We start from the raw sequence: 25,789 nt of genomic DNA, 5'->3' as shown, positions 1-25,789 counted from the left end.
GCTGTCACATTGCCAGCTGGGGCCTGCTTAATGGCCTGCAATGTCCCAGGCCCACGTCATTACCCAAAGTATGAATGCTATGATGTCAGGCAAGTTCTGAGCTGGGGATAAAGGCTTTCCCACATTCTTTGCAATTATAGGGCTTCTTGGCAGTATGAATTCACTGATGTAGAGTAAGTTGTGAGGCACGAATAAAGGTCTTCCCACATTCTTTACATTCATAGTGTTTCACAGCAGGATGAATTCTCTGGTGTTCAGTAAGTTGTGAGCCATGAAGAAAGGCCTTCCCACATTCCCTACATTGATAAGGTTTCTCACCAGTATGAAGTCGCTGATGTTGATCAAGTTGTGAATTCAGTCTAAAGGCCTTCCCACATTCCTTATAACCATAGGGTTTCTCACCAGTATGAATTCTCTGACGTCAAGTGAGGTCACCAGTATGAATTCTCTGATGTCGAGTAAGGTGTGCAGATTGTCTGAAGGCCTTCCCACATTCCTAACATTCATAGGGTTTCTCATCTATATGAATTCTCTGATGTTGAATAAGATGTGAGCCATGAATAAAGGCTTTTCCACGTTCCTTACATTCATAGTGTTTCTCACCAGTATGAGTTCTCTGATGTTCAGTAAGATAGGAAAAATGACTAAAGACCTTCCCACATTCCTTACATTTATAGGGTTTCTCACCAATATGAATTCCATGCCATCCCGTAAGTCCTGAGCCATAAATAAAGGCTTTCCCACATTCTTTGAATTTATAGAATTTCTCTCCAGGATAAATTTGCTGATGTAGGATAAGAGATGTTTGTAGGCTGAAAGTTGGCATTTTTTTTGTAAGTCATTAATGCTTGCCCCAAATATCCCTCCTGATTTATCTGTCACCTTTCAAATTGGCCTTTGCATTCCCAGACATCTCTCATACTGGAGCCCACAAGTCTATGACTTGTTTCCATTATCATCCATTGGGATGATGTTACTTCATAAATTTCTTTCTGCAGACACAATTCCTTGGTTTTGCATCTGAACTCCAAGTCTGAAAGATAATCAGAAAGTAAACATACGGTGTTTCCTCCTTGGGGGGAAATAAAATTTCTGTGGTAGAAATGGGGGGAAAACTGAAAATAATGTCCTTAAGAAGTGAAGATGGTATACAAGGCCTTCAATTTGAAAAAGAAGTCAAAAGCATAAACACTTAAGAAAGATGAGAGAGGCTGTTAGGAAAACAGGTTAAGTCAGTACTTTCCAAATTCAGGTGTAGATTAGAATCACATAAATAGTCTACTAAAAGACTGGATATCAGTGTACCACCTCAAATCAAGTAAATAAGAATTTACACCAATAGGTCTTAGGTTTCCTATGTTTAATACATTCAACCAGCCAATTCTGATGTTGCACAAAATTTAACAATCCCACCTAGAATTTTTCAATGGTTTCCAACTGCACTTAGAATAAAATCCAAATTACCTTACCACAGCTTATGAGATCCTCCATAATCTTATCTTTGACATATCTCAACCAAAATCCTATCCAACACCTTCTCAACCCACTTTTCCCCAGTGTTCATTATGTACCAAATATTCATCACTTCTGAGCATCTGAAATAAGTACTTTACCTTCTCAAAATTTTCCAGACTGTTCAATTTGTTAGAAATTCTCTAAACGTAGCTCTTTTCACAGCTGACTTCAAGTCTCAGGTGAAAAGTCACTTCCTTAGAAAGTTTGAGCTAGACAACCCTATTTAAATTCACTTCTTCATTCTCTATCTCATCATAGTATTTTCTCACCGCAATGTTCTGGATTTTATAATTATACAATCGCTTACTTATTCATATGTAATCTTTTATTTTCTTTATGTTAAAGCTCTTAAGGGGCAGGAACAATGGCTGTTTCACCCAACACAGAATAACCAACATTTTAGTCATAAAAGGTGTTCCATAGATAATTGTTTAATGAATGAATCACTGGATGAATGAAAGGGGATTATTGTAGGGATAAAAGGAAATACTGTGCAGATATGGAAGTAGGGAAGAATTTAAGGATTATAACAATCATTTATACTTATACTTAATTACAGAATAGTTCTAAACATCTATCCCTGATTTTAATCTCTCTCACATCACTGAAAGGATAATATAAGCTCTTTACTTCATAAGCTCTTTACTTCACTACTTCCCTCAGAAACTAAAACAAAATCACAACCAAAACTGGGTTATTAAATGATGCAAATAGAAAAATGATATTATATATACCTAACCACCTATCTATCCAATTGTTTCTCCCTTTACTTCTACCAGTGCTCATTGCCATTTATGTGTAGTTATGACTATCTATACCATACTATACTGAGGTGCCTTTTCTTTTACCCTTCACTTGAATTTGTAGTATTACTCAACCTTCCATCCAATATACAATCTATTTTGTTCCTCCAGGCCCTTTCTCTGGGCTTCCCTTCCCTCCTTTATGTCCAAAACCACTATATTTGTACTTCCCAGAAAACTATTTCTTCCCAGGCATTATAACAGGTTTGAAGCATATTAAGCAAAGAGACTTGAGAATTTTGGGAGACTAGGATCACTATTTGGTAGAATGAGGTGGGTAGACTGGACGACTAGAAACTCTATAACAAAGGGTATGCTGAATGTAAACTGAAGGAAATGATGGAGAATGGAAATCTAGATAATGGAACAGACAGAATATTCTAAAATGCTGAGTGAGTATAGAAAGTTTACAACACAAATATTCCTCTGACTACAGTATGGTATGTTTTGTGACTCTAATAAAACTATTATTTGGTGCTAATGCTATAAAGATTGTCCTTGAAATAATATAGAAGAGAACTCAGGCAGTCTCTAGCAATGAGTGATTTGACAGTAAAAGCTGAGAAATAGTTCAGAGTAAAAGAAAGAGTAATGATGAGATTTAGTGAGGATTTAGTGAGAACACAGGATTCAGACAGACCAGGATCTCAGACCCTAGCTCTGCTGATGATTACCTTTCTGTGTAGACAAAGTACTTTTACCTATCTCAGTCACCATTTCTTCATATAACAATAGATATAGAAATATCTATTCCCTGGGCTTGTAAAGATTAGGAATAATGCATGTAAAGTGCCTGGCATAAAGAGTTCAAGATGTGGTTCTAAGATGAACTGGTTTGCAGGGCAAAAATTGAGACACAGATGTAGGGAACAAACGTATGGACACCAAGGGGGGAAAGTGGTGGGGGTAGGGTTGTGGTGGTGGTGGGATGAATTGGGAGATTGGGATTGACATATGTACACGAATATGTATAAAATGGATAACTAATAAGAACCTGCTGTATAAAATAATTTTTTAAAGTGGTTCTATCATTCTTATTACTATGGAAGAAGATTCAGGGGAAAAAAAGGCGGTGGGGGGGCAAGGACTGAGCAAGGAAAATGATATTAAGTTTTCCTGCACCTGAACTATATGCTTTTCATAAAATCAATGTAAATTTCATAATGTGAATGTGGAAAATTTCATTAAAATTTTCTGTCATAAAGGAGACGAATGTGAAAGGGGTGAGGCATGAAGACAAACAAAAAGACTTCCAAAACTCAAGGAGTAGGGTGGAAATTATTCTAGATTCACCCTCTTGTTCATGCCCTCAATCATCTGCAATGTTAATTTTCACTATTATATCCCTGATGGCCTTACCTAGCTTAAATTCCACAGTCCATCATTGTAACTATTGTCTTGCATTTATGTCCCCAACCTGATTAAATCCAATTCTGCCTATTGTTCTTCTCTACCTGAGTAGCTGAACATGGCTGATAAGGAACACACAACCACATTGACTATTCTCACTATACATTTATAACCACACAACTCAAATGGACCCTCAGCATTTCCCCTCACCTCTGCTACATTTCTCATTTTCTCACTCTCTGAAAAATTTCCCCCACCTCTTTTCTCTCCTAAGATCTCAGAACTATCTCCTGGCTGATGTCCAGATTAATAATTTCACAAAGAAGGCGGGGAAAAAAGTAAGAATGAGAGAATTTTCTCTCATGCAATCAAATCAACCAACCTGTACATAAACTCCAATAATCTGTTTCCCCTGCTGATAAAATGCTTCTGTCCAAGGCCAATACCTTAACTGGATCCTGAAGATTATCTTCTCTGACATAACCTTTTCTTGCATATGCTTCTGCAATCCCCATCCTCTCTCCTTCACAAATAGTTTTCCTGCTCTCATGTTTTGGTCCTATCAGCACAAAAGACACTCCTTAAAATCTCCTTTAAAGTATGTACACACAAACAACTTCCTTGACTCTAGGACCCCCGGCAGCTACCAATCATTTCCTTGTCCTCTGTTTTACAAAATTTCACACTATCTACACATTGTCTCACCATCCACACATTGTCTCATTTCCTATTTTTTTTGTGTTAAAATAGTTTGCCATAGAAAAATGTAAGCTTTTGAAAGTGGAAAAAACCCAATATAACAATCACTCAGCTTCAACAACTGTCAACTTATAGACACTCTTATTTATCCATCCACTTCTCACAGCCAATCCATAAATTAATTTGAAGCAAATTCCAGGCATCTTATTATTTCATCTGTAAATATTTCAGCATGAATCTCTAAGACAAGAACATTTTTGCAAAAGCATATTAATATAGTAATCAAACCTAAAGTTTACAGTAATTCTTTAAGATCAAATATCCAGTTAGTCTTCCTATTTCCCCAGTTGTCTAATTATAAATGTGTATTTTTCAGTTTGTTTGAATCAAGATCCATGTGAGGTCTGTAAATGAGACTGGTTGCTAGCTCTAAGTGTCTTTTAGTCTTTAAGATATGTAATTAAAGATAAAATATAGCCTGAGTTCAAAATAATCCTTCCAATTCATATTCAGGACTACAGGGTTTCTATTTAATGTTATCAATCTTACATCTGTATTTCCTTTCTCCTGTACTGACAGTCTCAGTTTTCAAAGACTCCAACTAAATTGCTCATTTATTTTATTCCACAGAACCTAACAATATCAGCACTGCTACCACTAGTATGAGTACTAAAAACATTATGGTGGGGTTTTTAGATAGTGTCTTTTCTTCTTAGGGTATATAACCAATGGATACACATTTAGATTGAATTGTTTCCTTTCTCTTTTGGTTTCAGGGGTTTTTCTAAAGTTAATTTTGTTTTATAATTGTGTAAGATGTTTATTATAGTTCCCAACTCAAATCTACAAAATAAAGTATAATGAAAGAAGTCCTCTTCATCCCATTATTTTCCCTCTCCTTGTATAAAGTAACAACTAAAAAACACTTTATTTTTTTCCTCTTTGATCTTTATTATTTCCTTCCTTCTGTTGACTTTAAGTTTTATTTGTTCTTCTTTTTCTATTCTTTTAGGTGGAAGGTTAGGTTGTTTATTTGAGATTTTTCTTGGGTTTTTTTTTTTTTTCTTGAGGAAGGCCTGTATCACTATGAACTTCCTTCTTAGGACTGCTTTTGCTTCATCCCATAGATTTTTGTATGGTTGTATCTTCATTGTCATTTGTCTTGAGGTATTTTTTGATTTCCTCTTTGAGTTTCTCATTGACCCATTGGTTTTTTTAGTAGCATGTTGTTTAGTCTCCGTCTAATAGGTGTTTGTTGTTGTTGTTTTTCATTTTTCTTTCTGTAGTTGATTTCTACTTTCATGACATTGTGGTCAGAAAAGATGCTTGAAATAAGTTATATTCTCTTAAATTTGTTGAGGCTTGTTTTGTGTCATACTAGTGGTCTATCCTAGAGAATGTTCCATGCACCTTGAAAAGAATGTGTATTCTGGAGGCGGGGGTGGTTTGGATGTAGTGTTCTATATATATCAATTAAGTCCAACTATTCTATTGTGTCGTTTGGGATCTCTGTTGTCTTATTCTAAAAAACACTTTAAAAAATACAATATCCTTCCTGTTTTAGATAAATAACAACATGTTTTAGTATAATCACTGTTTGGCCTTAGTTCTATCATTTTGATTTATGATATACATAAACACTCGAACATGCACACATACATATCTTTTATCTATACAGTCTTTATGTATACCATTTTACTTATTCTCTATTTTGAGGCATATCTTTTCATATTTAGTCAAGTTTACATTTTTGATTACAAAGCTTATTTTTATCCTGATAAATTTATATAATAACTGTTGTCCTCCTACTCTCTCTGCTATTACCTACTGGTTTCCTAATACGAGACATATTGAAAATAATTATTAACTTCTTATCCCTTCCCTAGGCTCTGATTTGAAATACTTACTTCCTCTGTTAATATCTATAAGGTAATTTACAAGCTTGTTGTACTTTTCATATACCCCTCACATTCTCACCCTACTTCTTAGATAATTATAACGATATATATCTACTATACCTAAGCAATAATACTATACTCTCTCCCTTAATACCACCACTTAGTATTACATATACAGGTTATTATATACTTAATGCTCAACCCAGTCCTTAGGTTGATGTCTCTCTATTTCTGTTTTCTGAAGTTCATTTTTGGCTTGATCCCTTGGGAAGGGTTTAGAGGAATAATACTCCTTGAGCTTCTACATATATATATATAACAATTTGGCTAGGTAAAAAATTCTTAGCTCAAAATTTATGTCTTTGTATAACTTAAATAGAAAAATAGACGTTGTCTTCTGGAATAAATCTTTGCTGTAGAAAGGCCAGATGATAATCTGATTTTCCTTTCCTTTTAAGTGACTTGGTCTTTTTGTCTGGATGCCAAAGTTATGATCTTCCTGGATACATGGTGTAATTTTTCAAAACATGGCTTCAGTCCTTTTGTTCTTAATTTTAGTTATCTTGAGTCATTTTTGGCAATTGTTTGTTCCATTAAACTCTTATTGGAACTCTTAATGAAGATGTTAGATTCTCACTGCCTATCTTCTATATCATTTTCTCTCTAATCCTTTTTCTCTCCTTCTTAATTTCTTTATTTTTTAGGAGTTAATTAATTAATTGATTTATTTTTGCTGTGTTGGGTCTTCATTTCTGCACGAGGGCTTCCTCTAGTTGTGGCAAGTGGGGGCCACTCTTCATCGCGGTGCATGGGCCTCTCACTATCGTGGCCTCTCTTGTTATGGAGCACAGGCTCCAGACGTGCAGGCTCAGTAGTTGTGGCTCATGGGCCCAGTTGCTCCGTGGCATGTGGGATCCTCCCAGACCAGGACTCAAATCCGTGTCCCCTGCATTAGCAGGCAGATTCTCAACCACTGCGCCACCAGGGAAGCCCTTAATTTCTTCTTGATTTTGAAATTTTTTCTCCTTTCCATCTCCTGTTTCTCCCAAGGCATTATTTGTTGCACATTTTCATTTTTATTTCCCTTCTAGTTTGGTCTTCACCTCTGAAATGATTTTTTATTTTATTTCTAATTCTTTCCTGAGTCTGTCACCATCTTTAACTTTTTTTTCTCCAGTTGCCTCATATCTGAGTTTTTCTAATTCTGTTTTATTGTTCTTTCAGAGTGTCTATCATTTTCTGACATTTTTAGCTAGTTTTGAAACATTATGACTGTTTGTACATATGACGTGCTGGTGTGCCTCTCATTGTCTATAGGAATGTTGTTTTATCCTTTAATCCCTTTTATAGCAATTTTATGCAAGGTTAAACCAGAATCTTTTCCTATTGCTTTTATTTAAATTTTTAAAATTTAAATTAACATAGCAAAGCTTTCTTGTGTATAGTTCTATGAATTTTAATACATGTAGAGATTCATATAACCACAATAATTATACAGAATAGTTCGATCACCCCTAAAACTCCCTCAAGCTATCACTTTATACTCCCTCCCTCCCCTAGTCCCTAATCTCTGGCAAACACTGATCTGTTCTCCATCTTTATGATTTTTTTTCATTTCCAGATTGTTATATAAATGGAATCATACAGTATGTAATGTTTAGAGATTTTTTTCCTATTCAGCATAATGCTGTTGAGATCCATGCAAGTACCTTTATGTACTTAGAGCTCATTCCTTTTTACTGCTGAGTACTATTCCATTGTATGGATGTGTCATTCACATGCTGAAGGACATTTAGGCTGTTTTCAGTTTGGGGCAATTATGAACAGAGCTACTACAAATAACCCTGTATAGGCTTTTGTGTGAATGCAAGTTTCCATTTCTCTAGGGTAAATACTCAGGAGTAGGATTGCTGGGTTTTGTATGTGTAAATTCATAAGAAATTGCTAAACTCTTTTCCAAAGTTACTGTACCATTTTGCATCCCTTCCAGCAAAGTATGAAAGTTCCAGTTGCTCAGTATCCTCGCCAGTACCTAGTAATTGCAATATATTTTATTTTAGCCATTCTAATAGGTGTTTAGTTTCTCATCATGGTTTTAATATGCATTTTCCCAATGGCTAATGATGTTGAACATCTTCTCATGTGTTTATTTGCTATCCATATATCCTCTTTGATGAAGTGTCTGTTCAAGTCTTCTTCTTTGATTCATAGGCTATTTAGAGGTGTCTTGTTTCATTTCTAAGTGTTTGGAGGTTTGCCTCTTATCTTTGTTATTGATTTCTCATTTAATCCCATTATGTCAAAGGACATAAGATGTATGGTTTCAATTCTTTTAAAGTTTGCTTTATGATCCAAGATATGTTCTATGCACACTTGAAAAGAGTGTGTATGCTAATATTGTTGGGTAAAGTATACTATATTCATTTGCATGATTGCATTATTTAGTTTTTCCATATACTTGCTGATTTTCTGTCTACTAGTTCTATCAATTACTTAGAAAGGCATGTTGGAGTCTATATAAAATTGTGGATTTAATTATTTCTCCTTTCAGTTCTGTCAGTTTTTATTTCATATATTTTGGAGCTCTCTTGTTAGGTATACACATTGGGAATTATTATGTCTTCTCAGTGAATTGACCCTTTTATCATTATGTAATGTCCCTCTTTATCCCTGGTGATTTTCTTTGCTCTCTAGTCTTTGTTTCCTGTTAATATTACCATTCCAGTTCTTTTTTATTAGTGTTTGCTTAATGTATCTTTTTCTATCCTTTTAATCTACCTATATTTGAAGTGAGTTTCTCAAAAATAGCACACACTTCAGTCATGAATTTTTATCCATTTGGACATTCTCTGTCTTTTAATTGGTGTATTTAGTCCATTGGCATTTAATGTAATTATTGATGTGTTTGGATTCAGGTCTACTATTTTATTATTTGTCTTCTATGTGCAACCTGTTTTTCATTCCTCTGTTTCCAATTTTATGCTTTCATTTGTATTGACACTTTTTTTGGCCCATCATCCTTTTCTTTTTAATGGTGGTAAAATATACATAACATAAAATTTACCATCTTAACCATTAAGTGTACAGTTCACTAGTGTTAAGTATATTCACATTGTTGTGCAACCAATCGTGAGAATTTTTTTTATCTTGCAAAACTGAAACTCTCACATTGTTGTGCAACCAATCTTGAGAAATTTTTTATCTTGCAAAACTGAAACTCTGTGCCCACTAAACAAAGTCTCTCTCCAAGTCTGTACTCTAGATACCTTAGAAAATTAAATCAGTTTGTCTTTTTGTTACTGGCTTATTTCACTTAGCATAATGTCCTCAAGCTTCATCCATGTTGTGGTATGTGTCAGTATTCCTTCCTTTTTAAGGCTGAATAATATTTCATTGTCTGTTTATACTACATTTTTGTTTATCCATTCATTTGTTGATGGACATCTTGGTTGCTCCCTCATGTTAGCTATTGTGAATAATGCTGCTATGAACATAGGTGTACAAATATCTGTTTGGGCCCCTCCTTTCAATTCTTTTGGGTATATGCCCAGAAATGGTATTGCTGGATAATATGGTAACTGAATACTTTTTAATATTCCATTTTAATTCTTACTCATTTTTAATTGAGATGGGTGTTATTCTACATTTAGGAGAAAAAATTGGACCAGGGTAGAGTTTATAGCTTTGTAGCATTGAAGGTCCCTCTTCGTGGTTTTCTATGAGTGCTCAAAACTGTAGTCTTAAACACTTCCTGAAATATGCCTCCTCTGCTCCCCTCCCCAACTTTTATCTAGACCACCTTCTTCCTTTGCCACTATCATCCCTGTCCTGTTGTTTAATTTGGATTCTACTACCAGAAATGTCTCCTGAGTAGTAGATGTTGTCCTGAAAGGCATCTGTAGTTTGGATTCTAGAGTTTAAGAGGCCCAGACTTTAGCTGTGCTGTATTCACCTTTCACATACCTGCCTATAGAAGGATGACTTCCAGTTTCAGCTGCTGCTGTACTTTCTAGTGAGTAGATTTATGATTTGAGGGTTCTCTTCTTCTCAGAGCTGTCAGATATTCCCTTGCTTTTATTTCTACTTCATCCCATAAAAACTGCAGACACCAAAAGGATCTTAGGGCTGTCAGTTTATTCCCAGTTAATCTTCTTATAGGGTTTGAGGGGGTGACTTGTCACTTAGCTTTGATGTAGATGTTACCTGTGGATTTGTATTTTGCTCTTTTAGTTTCTCTCTTATTTGGTTTGTTTGTTTTGTTTGGTGGGAGATGGGGAGGATTCAAGGAAAGCAAAAACATTACATATTCACAGCCACCATTTTCCCAGAATTCTCTTCCACTTTTTTTAAAGCCATTTCAATCAGGAATGATTTTTGTTTCATAACTCCACTGAAAAAACACTCTTTCTAAGACCACCAAAACCCTCCCTTTTGTTAACTCTAGTGGTCAGTTACTGTTCTTCCAGTAATGTGTGACAGTTTATCTACTGGTACATCCATACTTACCTTGGTCATTTTCTACTTTGCTCACCAGTCTTTCTCATTCTCCTTTTAGATACCATCTAGGGTAATCAACCATCTCAGTTTGCCTGGGATTGTCCTGGTTTTAGCACTGAAAAGTCCCACATTCTGGAAAACTCCATAATTGGGAAAACCAGGACCATTCTCCTTTCCTGACTTCTAAGTGGAAGAATGGCTCAGAAAACAGTCTTTGATACTCTTCTCCTCTCAATATTTCACTCATTTATCAAGTGATCTCTTTCAGTCTTATTGCTTAATAAATTATCCATCTGCTGGTGATTCCCAGCTCTACCCTCTCCACTCTGCCAGAAGCTCACATAGCCAGCTACTATTGATCCTTCTGGCTTAACCTTAAAAAAAAATCCTGAATCTAATCATTTTCTCAACATTTCTACTGTTAACATCATAAGCATCAGCAAATTTTCTCTTTAAGGGCCAGAGAGTAAATATTTTAGGCCTGCAAGCCACAGTCCCCATTGCAACTACTCAACTTGGCCACTGTAGTGCAAAAATAGCCAAAGACAACACATAAGTGAATAGGTGTGGCTATGTTCTGATAAAACTTTATTTACAAAAAATAGGCAGCTGGCTCACAGGCCATACATAGTTTGCTGACCCCTAGTCTAACCTATCATCATCTTATGTGTGAATTACTAACACAGCATCCCAATTAGTCACCTTATTCCTCTCCTTTTAGCTTCATTAGTCAGAAAGTATTTTTTGTTAAGAAATACATACAAATGAGAGTGTTTTGTGCATTTGTATATACACATATTTAAAAGGTACAAAGAATAATGAAATGAATACTAGGTATCCATTACTAAGCTTAAAAAATAAAACATTACAAATATTATTGATGCTTCTTGAATATCCCTCCCAAAGCAAATTGTTCTCGCTTTCCTGTACCCTACAGGTAACCACTATTTCGAAATTTGTATTTCTCATTCTCTTTCCTTTTATTATTGTTTTACTATATATATGTGAATTCTTATTTAAGATACTGTGCAGTATGACAACATTTGAACACTATATATAAATAGCCTCATACTTCTGGTATTCTGTGACTGTTTTTATGATTAACCTGATATATTAGCTATAATTCATTCATTTCATGGCAGTATGGTTTTATTTAGCATACAATAGAAACAGGATGATTTATTGATCTATTCTGATGCTGAGAGACATTTAGATTGTTTCTAGTATTTTGCAAACACTGCGGGTACTGACATTCTTCCTCATCTCTCCCACTGCAACCTCTGCTTTTAGCAGTATGGTACACTTTATCTATCATGAAAAGTAGTCTTATGTTGCAAAACTGCTAAATGCTGGATATATCAAAATAAAGGTATCTTTAAACTTGCCACTGAGCGCTCAAGAAAGTAAAGGAAATTCCTAAAAGCAAAAACAATATAAACATACTAAACACAGAAAAGAAAACTGAAACTGGAGTGGCAAAGCAAACCCGAGAACTGAAACCACCTTGCTGTGGGGCATCCCAACAGAAACCAAGAGCTTTTGTGGATTGATGTCCATGTGAAGGAACAAGGTTAAGTCTCAAACTACGCAAAGTGAAGAACGAAACCTGAGACTACAGCATAAAACGCAGGTCTTCAAAGAAGCCACACCCAGAGTTAAAGGGTGGGCTAGGAAAAAGTCTCCTGCCAGTTAAGGGACTAACAGGTAAATCTGCTCTCCTCCGCTGTGGTTCTAGATTTCACCACCACTACCACCATCAAAAAAAAAAAAAGAGAGAGCTTCCCTGGTGGCGCAGTGGTTGAGAGTCCGCCTGCCGATGCAGGGGACACGGGTTCGTGCCCCGGTCTGGGAAGATCCCACATGCCGCGGAGCGGCTGGGCCCATAAGCCATGGCCGCTGAGCCTGCGCGTCCGGAGCCTGTGCTCCGGAACGGGAGAGGCCACAGCGGTGAGAAGCCCGCGTACCGCAAAAGAAAAAAAAAAGAGTCTCACCTGAGAATTAATCATTAACATCCATCCTCACATAAGATTGGAGTTCAAATTTACACTACCTGTCATGGACACCTCAAGCTGAGAAATTAATTAAAGAATAGACCTGGTCTCTGGTATAAACTAGTAAATAATCTCCTAGAGTAATGCTTTGAACCCAGATCCTTCAAGATTCCCACTTTTCAAACTGAGGCGCGTAGGAAGTCACAATCAAAAGTAAGACTAGGGCGGGATTCCCTAGTGGCGCAGCGGTTGAGAGTCCGCCTGCCGATGCAGGGGACACTGGTTTGTGCCCTGGTCCGGGAAGATCCCACATGGCGCGGAGCGGCTGGGCCCGTGAGCCATGGCCGCTGAGCCTGCGCGTCTCGAGCCTGTGCTCCGCAACGGGAGAGGCCACAACAGTGAGTGGCCCACGTACCACAAAAAAAAAAAAAAAAAAAAAAAAAGAATATAACAAGTGTTGTCAAGGATGTAGAGAAAAGGGAGCCCTTGTCATTACTGATGGGAATGTAAATTGATGCAGCCACTATGGAAAACATATGGAGGTTCCTCAAAAAATTAAAAATATAACTACATATGATCCAACAATTCTTCTTCTGGGTATTTTTCCATGGAAAACGAAAACACTAATTTGAAAAGATATATGTACCCCCACATTCACCGCAGCATTAACCAAGACATGGAAACAGCCTAAGTGTTCATCAATGGATGAATAGATAAAGAAAATGTGTGTGTGTGTGTATGTATACACAAAATTAAACAGACAATTACCATACGATCCAACAATTTCACTTCTGTGTATATACCCAAACAATTGAAAGCAGGGACTCAAACAGGTATTTGTACATCCATGTTCCTAGAAGTATTATTCACAATAGCCAAAAGATGGAAGCAACCCAAATGTCTGCTGATGGATGAATCGATAAACAAAACGTGGTAAATACATACAACAGAATTCAGCCTTAAAAAGGAAATTCTGACACATACCAGAACATGGATGAAACTTGAGGACATGGTACTAAGTGAAATAAGCCATACACAAAAAGACAAACATTGTATGATTCAACTCATATGAGATATCTAGAATAGTGAAATTCATAAAGACAGAAAGTAGAATGGTGGTTGCCAGGCCCTGGTGGGGAAGAGGAATTGGAATTATTATTTAATGAGTACATAGTTTCATTCTGGGAAGATGAAAAAGTTGTGGAAATGAATACAGTGATGGTTGCAAGAGAATGTGAATGTACTTAATGCCACTGAATTTACACTCAAAAAAGGTGAAAATGGAATACATTTGTTATTCATTGTTTTAACACAATTTTAAGTAAGTAAATAAATAACTCCTGAAAATTAATTAATTATTAAGAAAATAAACCTAAACAATCTAGTGGAAAAGATGGCAAAATTTTACATAAAAAGAAAGTATATTTATACTTTTATTTATATATTTATAAATAAAAGTATAAATTTATATAAAATTTATATAAATAAAATTAAAAAGTCAGCTTCCCTGGATCATGCATTTCTGTGCTAGAATATCAGGAGCTTTAAAGGGTTTAAACTTTTTTGGCCCAGGAATCTCATATCTGATCATCAAATATGAAAATATCCATCTAAATAAAGATGCATCAGAGTAGTAATTTTAAATAGAAGAAACTGTGAAAAGCAACATATATTTAATAGTATTTAAACGTATGATATCTGGCTCTTGCTTTAAAATACTTCAAGGGTGGGGGATGCAGAGGTCAATGAGGATAGATGAAATAAGATTGAAAACATGTTAATAACTGCTGAAGCTCGGGCACGAATTCATGGGACGTCCATTCCTCTGTCCGTAATAAAGTAAAAAAGAAAAAAATTTAAACACATTTGTAATGTTCTGTGAAAAAAAATGAAATCATCTCTATCTTACAATTAGAACATTATTTTAAGTCAATAAATGTTGATTAAAAGTAAATGAATATCTTTTAATGCATGGAATTGCTGCATCAAAGCAAAACTAGTCAGAGGGGGCTTCCCTGGTGGCGCAGTGGTTGAGAGTCTGCCTGCCGATGCAGGGAACATGGGTTCGTGCCCTGGTCCGGGAAGATCCCACGTGCCGTGGAGCGGCTGGGCCAGTGAGCCATGGCCACTGGGCCTGCGCATCTGGAGCCTGTGTTCCGCAACGGGAGAGGCCACAACAGTGAGAGGCCCGCCTACCGCAAAAAAAAAAAAACTAGTCAGAGGGAAAAAAATTCAAAGTTCAGTAGGAAAAATGAACAGTAGGGCTTAAAAATGCATTTCAGAAGATTTTTTTCAAAAACACATGAGTTTAAAAAAGGGAAAGAAGTGGATCTAAGTTATATGATATAAAATGGCTCTTAAAGAAAAAGGGCTTTAAAATTGGAGGGAATTATGACAGATGAATAGCACAGAGAGCACAGGTGGGGGTAAAAGGGAAGGGCTTTACATTTTTCCACGTGTTTTAGGGCTTTTCTTCACAACCCTTGGATAGGCCTTCAAGGAAGAGATTCCTCAATCTATACTTTTAAGGTGCTGCCTCCCTCACCAGCTGGGTTCTTTTTTTAAATATTTATTTATTTATTTTGGCTGCGCCGGGTCTTAGTTGCACCATGTAGGATCTTCTTGGTGGTATGCGGGATCTTTAGTTGCAGCATGCAAGATTTTTAGTTGCGGCATGCAGACTTCTTAGCTGCAGCATGCATGTGGGATCTAACTCCCCAACCAGGGATCGAACCCGGGCCCCATGCATTGGGAGAGCGGAGTCTTACCCACTGGACCACCAAGGAAGTCCCACCAGCTGGGTTCCTAGCTGCAGTGCCTTTCCCTACCTATTCAATCTAATCACCTGGGCACCATCCTCCCACCATGTTCCTTGAAACCATCCAGGGCTCCTTCCCTTCCTCTAATAAGAAAATCACATCAAGCTTAGGAATAGAGAGTCCTGTTTGTAAGAAAAAATAAGAAGACATAATCATGCTGTTCCTGAATTCAAACCCAGTCCTTAAGAAAACAGGCAACAACATGAAGGACAAGAGGAAGGTGTAAAGCAAGGAGAAGATAAAGGTACCACAAAGTGCTGCTCATCTCCGAATCTACAATGTACAAAATAATTCCCAAGGAAATAGGTAGAAACCCACCCAGACAATTGAAAATACACCCAAAATTCACAAGTTATTTGGGAATAGAAATCCTTACCTAGGACTTCCCTGGTGGCACAGTGGTTGAGAATCCACCTGCCAATGCAGGGGACACGGGTTCAATCCCTGGTCCGGGAAGATCCCACATGCCGCGGGACAACTAAGCCCGTGCATCATAAATACTGAGCCTGTGCTCTAGAGCCCGTGCGCCACAACTACTGAGCCTGCGTGCCACAGCTACTGAAGCCCGCGCACCTAGAGCCCATGCTCCGCAACAAGGGAAGCCACCGCAATGAGAAGCCCGTGCACCACAACGAAGAGTAGCCCCCGCTCACCACTAGAGAGAGCCCACAACACAGCAACGAAGACCCAGGGCAGCCAAAAGTAGATTAAATTAAACTAATAAATAAAAGAAATCCTTACCTAGTAAGACCAGGTTGCTGTAATTCTCCATCATTACATCTCTATATAAATCCCTCTGCGTAGAGTCCAGGCATTCCCACTCCTCCTGAGAGAAGTCTACAGCCACATCCCTGAACATCACCAACCCCTAAAATGACAAAACATGTAGTACTGTTAAAATTAAAGGAAATGTCTTTCAGATCAAAGAAGAGATGGAAAAGGACACTGAGGGATGGAGAAAATACACTGAGCAAATGGGTTAAGCCAAAGATAGGGTAGAGTAAAAAAATTAGTGTAATTAGAACAAAGTGCCTCCATCTTCTTGAATATTCCTATTGCTGTAGACACACCTCCTTCATACAGTGAGACATTCCCATTATCCCACGGCTAGGGCTAGGAATGAACAAAACACACATTTATTTACAGTTTCCCAAATAATGAAATAGAGTAGAAAAACACACAGTAACCTGTAGGCCTGGAAAATTACTATTTATTTTAATGATCATCCCTGACTTACCAATATTTTTATTGTGGAAACTTTCAAACATACAGAAAGTTGAAAGAACTGTATAGTGAACATCTGACATGCTAATTACTACTTACAATAAACTCTTAAATATGAGCTCCTCCTTTCCCTTTTTTTCTTCTTACTTCTTAAAGGAAAAAGTCAGAATCTTTCTAAAATATTTACCAAACAAACAAGCAAAACCTCTGTTGCACATAATAGGACTTTGATCTAATTAAAGTGTACACCAAATACTAAGAATCATCATTTTCAGAAAGTATCATAAGTATTTTTCCTTATAATGCAAGTTCTTTAATAAACTCTTTTTAACTGGATATATCTTTCATCTTAGGAAGGCAAGACATAACCATTCCATTATTTTGGATATTGAGATCGAACAAGATCTCTAAGTTCCTTTACAGCTTTGAAAGTCTAAAATTCTCAAAAACTTATGCATCTGACTAGTCTTACTTGTTAAAAAGTTCAAAACTATAGAAAAGCTAACAGTATATTGTTTAGGGATAAATAGTAAAACAATTGTGAAAAGCAAGAGAATGATGACTACAAAATTTTCTTTACAGGTTACATGTTGAGAGGGAGGGCAGTGTACAAAAGGGTCTTCAATAGGCCTTCCTATTCTATGTGTTAAGTACATGAGTGTTCTATTATTCTTTTGTAGTAAGAAATACTTCATATTTTTTTAAAGGGGAACTCAAAAATTAACGAAAAATAAACAGGCCTGTAAAGATGAGTTATCCCATTCAACAATCATTTCCACTTCATGAAACCACAATTCTGAATCCGAAAAAAAAAAAACCACAATTCTGATATGGGAGGCCCAGTGGAATGTATTTAGGCTCCATCATAGAGCACTGCATACAAATGGGAACACTGTTAGAAAAGAATGGGATGCTAGAATAGAAAAAAGAGTGCACACATTTATGGTCAATTAATCTGTGACACAGGAGGCAAGAATATACAATGGAGAAAAGACAGTCTCTTCAATAAATGGTGATGGGAAAACTGGACAGCTCCATGTAAAAGAATGAATTTACAACATTCTCCTATACTATTTACAAATATAAACTCAAAGTGGATTAAGACCTAAATGTAAGACCAAAAACAATAAAACTCCTAGAGGAAAACATAGGCAGAACGCTCTTTGACATAAATCACAGCAGTATTTTTTTGGATCTGTCTCCTAAAGCAAAGGAAATAAAAGCAAAAATAAACAAATGTGACCTAATTAAATTTAAAAGCTTTTGCACAGCAAAGGAAACCATCAACAAAACGAAAAGACAACCTACAGAATGGGAGAAAATATTTGCAAATGATATGAGCAATAAGGAGTAAATATCCAAAATATATAGACAGCTCATAGAACTCAACGTTTAAAAAAAAAAAAAGCCGATTAAAAAATGATCAGAAGAACTGAATAGACGTTTATCCAAAGACGTGAAGATGACCAACAGGCACATGAAAAGATGCTCAACATCGGCTAACCATAGGGGAAATGCAAATCAAAACCACAATGAGATACAAAATGGCTAAGTCTTAAATATAAGACGGGACACCATAAAACTCCTAGAAGAGAACACAGGCAAAACATTCTCTGACATAAATTGTACCAATGTTTTCTTAGGTCAATCTCCCAAGGCAATAAAAATAAAACCAAAAATAAATAAATGGGACCTAATCAAAGTTACAAGTTTTTGTACGGTAAAGGAAACCACAAACTAAATGATAAAACCAGCGTACAGACTGTGAGAAAATATTTGCAAATGATGCAACCAACAAGGGCTTAATTTTCAAAATACACAAACAGTTCACACAACTCAACAACAACAACAACAAAAACCCAGTCAAAAAATGGACAGAAGACCTAAATAGACATTTTTCCAAAGAAGACATACAGATGGCCAACAGGCACATGAAAAGATGCTCAACATTGCTAATTATTAGAGAAATGCAAATCAAAACTACAATGAGGAATCACCTCACACCATAATTTTAAAAATCTACAAATAACAAATGCTGGAAAGGGTGTGGAGAAAAGGGAACCCTCCTACATTGTTGGTGGGAATGTAAACTGGTGCAGCCACTATGGAAAACAGTATGGAGGTTCCTCAAAAAACTAAAAATAGAATGGCCATAGGATCCAGCAGTCCCACTCCTGGGCATATATCTGGAAAAGATGAAAACTCTAATTCGAAAATATACATGTACCCCAGTGTTCATAGCAACACTATTATATACATATATACACATACCTCATCTTCTTTATCCATTCATCTGTCGTGGACACACACACACACACACACACACACACACACACAATGGAACACTATTCAGCCATAAAAAAGAGTGAAATCTTACCATCTGCAACAACATGGATGAACTTGGAGGGTATTATGCTAAGTGAAATAAGTTGGACAGAGAAAGACAAATACTGTAGGATATCACTCATATGTGGAATCTAAAAAATACAACAAACTAGTGAATATAATTTTTAAAAAAAGCAGCAGACTTACAGATATACAGAACAAATTAGTGGTTATCAGTGGGGGAGAGGGAAGGGAGGAAGGATAATATAGGGGTAGGGGATTAAGAGGTACAAACTATTATGTGTAAAATAAGCTACAAGGCTATATTGTACAACACAGGAAATATAGCCAATATTAATAACTATAAATGGAGTATAACCTTTAAAAATTGTGAATCATGTTGTACACCTGTAACTTATATTGTACATCAACTATACTTCAATAAAGAAAAAAAAAGAAAAGCGTGGGATACTAAGGGACAAGACCCTGCTGCTGGGTGCCATCACTCGCTCCCTGACAGAATGGGAGGACCTGAGATGGGTTCATAGATGAAGCTCAGTTAGGCAAGGAAGTTTCTAGATAAAGAGATGTTGGGACTTCCCTCATGGCGCAGTGGTTAAGAATCCGCCTGCCAAAGCCGGGGACACGGCTTTGAGCCCTCGTCCGGGAAGATCCCACGTGCCACAGAGCGACTAAGCCCGTGCACGACAACTACTGAGCCTGTGCTCTAGAGCCTGCGAGCCACAACTGCTGAGCCCGCGTGCCACAACTACTGAAGCCTACGTGCCTAGAGCCTGTGCTCCGTAACAAGAGAAGCCACTGCAATGAGAAGCCCGCACAATGCAACGAAGAGTAGCCTCCGCTCGCCGCAACTAGAGAAAGCCCGTGCACAGCAACGAAGACCCAGCACAGCCTAAATAAATAAATAAATTTAAATGCTTTATTTAAAAAAATGAGATTTCACCTCACACACCTATTAGAATGGCTACTGTTAAAAAAACAAAAAATGTTGGTGAGGATGTGGAGAAAAGGGAGCCCTTGTGCGTCATTGATGAGAATGTAAATTGGCACAGCCATTATGGAAAACAGTATGGAGGTTCCTCAAAAAAAATTTTTTCTTAAATTACCATATGATCAAGCAATTCCACTTCTGGGTATTTATTTGAAGAAAACAGAAACACTAACTTGAAAAAATACATGCATCCACATGTTCATAGCAGCATTACTTAGAATAGCCAAGATATGGAAGCAACCTAAGTGTCCATCAGTGAATCAACAGATAAAGAAATTGTGATATATATATATACATATATACACACACACACACAATGGAATGTTATTCAGCCATAAAAAAGAATGAAATTTCGCCATTTGCAACAACATGGATGGACCTTGAGGGCATTACATTAAGTGAAACAAGAGAAAGACAAATACCATATGATCTCACTTATATGTGGAATCTAAAAACAAAACAAAAAACCAAATTCATAGATGCAGAGACTAGACTGGTGGTTGCCAGAGATGGGGGGGGAAGCAAAAATGGGTGAAACTGGTCAGAAAGTACAAACTTCCAGTTATAAAGTAAGTCCTGGGGATGTAATGTACAACATGGTGACTATAGTTAATAGTATTATATTATATATTGAAAGTTGCTAAGAGATTAGATATTAAAAGTTCCCATCACAAGAAAAACGTTTGTAACTATCTGCAGTGATGGATGTTAACTAGACTTTTTGAGGTGATCATTTCATAATATATACATATATTGAATCATTATGTTTTACACCTGAAACTAATATGTTTTACGTCAATTATATCTCAGTTAAAAAATGGTAATAAGAGCTATGAAAAAATAAAACAGTATAAGGGAGATAGGAAGTGCACTTGTTGAGATGCTATTTTATGTAGGGTGGTCAAAGAAGGGTTCTCCAATTTGGTGACAGGTGAGCAAAGTCTTGAAGAAGTGAAAGAGTAATGATGCAGATATCAGGAGCAAGAAAATGCCAGGCAGGGGAATCAGCAAGTTCAAAAGCAGAGGGGGCAGAATTAAGTTACCTAAAAATATATAGAAAATCAAGTCAGAGAGGCAGCCGAGAGCCAGATTACATTGGGCTGTGTAAGCCATTGTAGAAACTTTGGTTTTTACTCTGAGTGAGATGGGCAGCCACGGAAAGTTTTAAGCCAGGTAGTGATGACTTACATTTTGGAAGAATCACCCTGGCCGCTGTGTTAAGAAGGAATGTTAGGCAGGCAATGAAAGAAGTAGGGGGATCAGTTAATAGGCTGTTGCAACATCAAAGGAGAGATGCCTGTGGCCTAGATGAGGACCAGCTGAACTTGTACATGCAAGGCTTTCAAGTTCCGAGTCGCCCTCACTCAGCTGGGCACAGGCCTATCACCTTTCTCTCCACTATGTGGAACTGCCCCCCTTGCTCCCAAGAATAAATTAAGTCTAGCTAGAATTCCAAACTGTGGATGTTTGATAATCTAATTAAGTGCTACGTGAAGTTTAAAATGTCCAGCATTGCCTAAGCAATTTGATACATGCTGTCCACCTACAATGTTTTGATCATCTTATATCCCCTCTTTGCCCCTTCATGGCCACCCCCACCAGGGCACTACGGGGGCACAGGCCTCTGGAGAAGAAAAAAGTTTTTGTCATTTCAGAAGAAGGAAGTATTCATGGATGTGGTCAAATCCATGAGTGGCTGGGGAGGACAAATGGATAAATCCTGTCCAGAGGAACTTCTTCAAGGATGTGATAATAGAGAAGTAAGGAAACATAGTTCTACTAATTGGGAAGTTTCCCCTATTATTCATAATCTTCCCTTTAAGACATCTATTTTCCTTCATGTGTATCTCCAGGGAGCTTCTGAAGAGCTTGACTCTAGCTAAGAATTGGTTTGGTATTTACTGAGCTTCAACTGACAGCTCTAAAGCTTCTTCATTTTGAGGACCTCACATTCCTTTGGCCCTTTTACAAATAACTTCTGTTCCTAAAAAAATAGGGAGGAGATTTAACTATACAATTTCTTGAGTACTTTCTATTTATTTTATTTTTAAATTTTATTTATTTATTTTTGGCTGTGTGGGGTCTTCGTTGCTGTGCGCAGGCTTTCTCTAGTTGCAGCGAGTGGGGGCTACTCTTCATTGCGGTGCGCAGCCTTCTCACTGCGTTGGCTTCTCTTGTTGTGGAGCACGGGCTCTAGGCATGCGGGCTTCAGTAGTTGTGGCTTGCAGGCTCTAGAGTGCAGGCTCAGTAGTTGTGGCACATGGACTTAGTTGCTCCGCGGCATGTGGGATCTTCCCAGACCAGGGCTCGAACCGGTGTCCCCTGCATTGGCAGGCAGATTCTTAACCACTGTGCCACCAGGGAAGCCCTTCTATTTATTTTAAATTGCTTAATGTTAGTCATAATAATGAAAATGGATATGTTCTATCTCAAACATATTTTTACTTAGCTGCATAAAATGCCACCTTATATTGGGATTTACTTAAAATTTCCCTATTTGTGAAAAGTAATTTTGGATTTTATTATCTCAAAGGTTGTCCCAAAGTGTTGTAGTCTCTGCTTTTAGATCTATCCGTGGTTCTACCATTTTTGTAACCCTTAGTGAATTTCATTCCAGTCCTCCTTCCCTTTAGATATCTGGTGATGGAGTCCATGGATTCCAGATTGAGAACTCCAACGAGAACCATTTGAGAATTTAATTCAAAATAGACCTGGAAACTGGTCCAAGTATTTACTCACAAATTACCTGGCAAATCCCTTGTCCTATTGGTATAGAACTCTTTGATCAAGCCCCCATGTCATTCCTACTCCAAAAATATTGGCAAAGTGAAAGATCTTATCACCTGTTTGGACTGAGACTAACCAAAAGCAACCCATAAGCTGCATGGCTTTTGCTTGGTGTGTGGTATGGTGTGTGCCACATATGCACTCATCTTATTTTCAACAATTCAGTTGTTATGATGAAGCCTCTGTATTTGCCTCACTAGGCCAGCAGAGATCTTAGAGGAGATATGGCACACAGGAGAAACTGCCGAATTAATACTAAGACGGAGGGGACATATAGGAAACTGGGTCTCTGGGTCTAACCCCAAGGCCTCCATTATGTATCCAAATGGGAAGTACTAAGGACAAGGTCTCTTGAATGGGCTTTTGGTAGTCAGGAATTGTCAGAAGAGGAAAAAATATATATACCTTGAAAAACAAAGATTTCAGGGAAGAAAGAAAAAATCCCAAAGCACTTTGATCTTGACTTTTGGATGTTCAGAAACCATTCTTTCCTCTTAGTGAGGTAACTGAGGAAAAAAGAAGAAACTGATGAGACACTTAGCTTTTCTTGGGATCCCACACTTTCTCCAGCTTTTCTTGGGATCCCACACTTTCTCCAGCCCCTCTCCACCCACACACACATACAGAGGAAGGTCAGGGAAGACTGAAGAATCCAGCCCAATGCAGTTACAGGAAAAGAGCTACAATCTATCATGGGCTCACAAATGACTCCTAGGTATGGAGTGGTGAAGCCACACTTGCACCATCACAACCCACTCACCATGGCACACATAGTGCTGTACAAGGTCACCTGGTTACATATAATCCCACATACATACCTAAGGGACACACAAGGTCTCTATCGCACAGCCACAGGACTCCCCGCACCCACACACTAAGGTCATATTAGTTGCACCTGCACAGTCACAGGCGCCTGACACCACAGTCTCAGACCTCCAAATCCTAGGCACACGGTGCTGCACACATTCAAACAATCACACACCCATTACCGGGACACACAGTTCCAAATGCAGTCACCTGCCCTCTACATCCCCCACAATGGCGCACAATGTAGTAACAATCACATACCCTTTCTGGGAACACGTACAGTCACAAGCACCCCACTCCATCACCCAGAGTGATCACCACATACTGTCTCCATCACACACTGCGAAGACACACTGTAACAATTACACACACACACACACACACACACACACACACACACACACACACACACGATCTCCTCTCTTCTGCTCGCTCCGGACACGAAAGGCCGGGGGCCCAACTCCTCACCCTAGTCCTTCCCTAGTTCCGGTCTGGTCCAAAGTAGCTAAGTTGCACCGGGTTCCAAACGCCCCTCAGCAGCTAACTCCGCGGAGCCAACGGCCCCACCACTGTGCAAAACTCAGCAGCGAAATACCGCGGGACATAGCGTGGGCCTGCGGATTTCTCTGGGAAATGTAGTCCAGAGGCTGAAAACGGGCCCCCGATTCCTCTCAGCGCGGAAGCTAGGTTTGCGCTCATCCACCGCCTCTCTGCACCAATCAGAACCGCAAGCCCCGGACGCCAAGCAGTTCGCAGATGGAGCCGGCATACCTGCTGGAGTTGCCAGTCCTACCCATCTCTGTCAGCTCAGTTATCGCCCGTAAGCAAAAGGCGAGACCGCAAATTCGCCTCTTAAGCAGCTCCGAGTCGCAGAGCCTCTGGGAAACGTAGTTCACGCCAGAAAAGCAGCCAATCGGCCAGGGCGCAAGCGAACTGATTCTTTTCAGCTGGTCCTGACCCCCGTGACCCAACCCGCCGGGCCCGGGAGATTTCTGGAGGTTCTAGTTCGCCCTCGGAATGCAGAGGGGATGACACACTTTTCATCTTTGTCCGTCGGGTGAGTCCAGGCCTCGGTCCGCGCAGCGCTCAGGGTAAGAGTGAAGGTGGGACCTAATCTTCTCTTTCTGGACTGTATTGAAGAGGCGACAGAGAAGAAATCACGATCTTGAAGAGTGTGTGTGAGCGCGTGCGTCTCTGCACTCAGGTGAGGAAGAGGGCGGGGCAGAGCTTACTGAAGATGCTGAGTTGTGACCGCAGGTGTGACTGGGTGTTGTGTATATGTGAATGTGTGTCACCTGTTTGGGAGACCAGGCTTGTATCTGCGTAACAGAAATTAACCTCTGTTAGGCTTTTGTAAAATGATAAAAGAGGGTATCTTTATGGGGCATCAATTTTATTTGAAGGTTGACAGAATTTTTTTTAATCTACTATATGCTAAACAACATTAACGGGTTATGTTAAAATAGGCACTTTTACTATGGTTTAGAATGCAAGTTCAACATGTTTTTAAAGCAAGAAGGAAGATTGCAAAGTAATTTATTACGAGATGCTTGGTTTTATCTGTCCCAGACCCTCAAGTATAGACACTCTCCTCTACAGTGAAACTACTAAAATATTTGGGTTTAAATCTGCCACCTTACTATTTGTTTTCTGTTTATTCCACCTGTTCACAATCTTAACATTTTCAAAGAGTACAGATTAGTTATTTTGTATAATGTTCTTCAATTTGGGTTTACCTGATGTGTCCTGATCATTTATACATTTTGGGGAGGAAAATCCCATAAATGATGCTACGCTCTTCTTGGTTTATTTTATCAGGAGACACGCAATGTCAATATGTTCCATTACTGGTAATGTTAACTTCCTCCCCCCACCCCCCACCCGCCAGATCTTAGTTCTCGGACCAGGGATGGAACCAGTGCCCCCTGCATTGGGAGCGCAGAGTCTTAAACACTGGACCACCAGGAAAGTCCCAGGTTTTATTACTTATAGTTTAAATGGTGTCCATAAGATTTCTCCACTGTAGAGTTAATTAATGAGTATGTTCGATTTATCAGTGAAT

General features: G+C 38.2%; 1 long non-coding RNA gene across 1 annotated transcript; it reads right to left on the bottom strand.

The window, feature by feature from the left end:
• Positions 1–856: 856 nt before the first annotated feature.
• On the bottom strand, positions 857–24,596 carry LOC307178641. Its single transcript, XR_013825246.1, has 4 exons — positions 24,499–24,596; positions 23,326–23,426; positions 16,314–16,440; positions 857–1,033 (listed from the first exon to the last, which is right to left on the bottom strand). It is a non-coding gene; the product is annotated as an uncharacterized lncRNA (long non-coding RNA).
• Positions 24,597–25,789: the final 1,193 nt, after the last annotated feature.

The sequence above is a fragment of the Stenella coeruleoalba genome, assembly GCF_951394435.1.
Source record: "Stenella coeruleoalba genome assembly, chromosome: 20".
Taxonomy (NCBI): Eukaryota; Metazoa; Chordata; class Mammalia; order Artiodactyla; family Delphinidae; genus Stenella; species Stenella coeruleoalba.
Note: the sequence above shows the minus strand (reverse complement) of the source record. Positions and strands in the feature narration are given on the sequence as shown.